Below are 1,017 nucleotides of genomic sequence, written 5' to 3'. Positions count from 1 at the left end.
CCTATAAGGTCGCTATGAGTGGGAATGGGCTCTGGTTCCCACTCCGGGTCAGAGTGGGCATACAACAACTCGAAGAACTCTTTTAGGCACCCACGGTGTCCTCCTTATTGCCACCAACACCCCCCCACCAAAAAGCAATGTCTAACCCACCGCACCCCAGGGCTCCTCATTACCACCACCTCAGTCCCATTCAATAGTCTAAGCCACAAGTAAAATTGTTCACCTCTCCCACACATTCTTTCCACCTTGAGCAATCCTTTAAAGGTGCAAGTCTAATCATGTCTTGTCCTGGCTGAAAATCCCATGACTTCAACCTGCCTTTGGGATCAGAACCTACATTCTTAGCAAAACTCTTCCTGGTGCTTGTTGGTCTCCCCCATTCATGGAAATATGGCTTTTGGAAAGAGTGTGAAAAGAATTCCAAGGGATAAAACCGCGGTCACTCAGCGGGGGCCATATTTACTGAACTGATTTGGAATGAGTGGGTTTTGGAGTTTTTCTTACCCTAGTGAATTTCCTCTTCAATAAGGTTTGAAAACATGACTAGGGCATCCAAAAGCCCTGGTGGGCACACCACTTAAGTGCTTGGTTGCTGTCAAACAGTTGATGGTTTGCACCCCACCCAGCGACTCTGCTGCAAAAAGACCTGGCTATCTAGCTCCTAAAGATGACAGCCTCAAACACTCTAAGGGGCCGTTCTCTGTGATACGGGGTCAGTCAGTGCTAGGAGTCGGAATTGACTCAATGAGCACCCAACAATAAGAGCATACAAGCAACAGTGGGGTTTAACGGAATGATCAGAGCTTTTATTATCAGAAAACGACTCCATTTTTACAAATACTGACTGAGAACTTCTTGTCTGACAGGCAGACCCCAGGACCAGATGCATGTTCACTTTTTAACGCTCCGCACCAACCTCCTTCAGCTACAAATCAGAAATAACATCATCCCCATCTCACAGGTTGACTCTGAGATCCAACTAGATAGTATGGCTGACAGTATTCTGTAAACTGTAAC

Source organism: Echinops telfairi, unplaced genomic scaffold (genome assembly GCF_000313985.2).
Source record: "Echinops telfairi isolate 266 unplaced genomic scaffold, ASM31398v2 ScPeMD7_12;HRSCAF=54, whole genome shotgun sequence".
In the NCBI taxonomy this organism is placed as follows: Eukaryota; Metazoa; Chordata; class Mammalia; order Afrosoricida; family Tenrecidae; genus Echinops; species Echinops telfairi.
The sequence above is the reverse complement of the archived record's forward strand: the minus strand, read 5'-3'. Positions refer to the sequence as shown.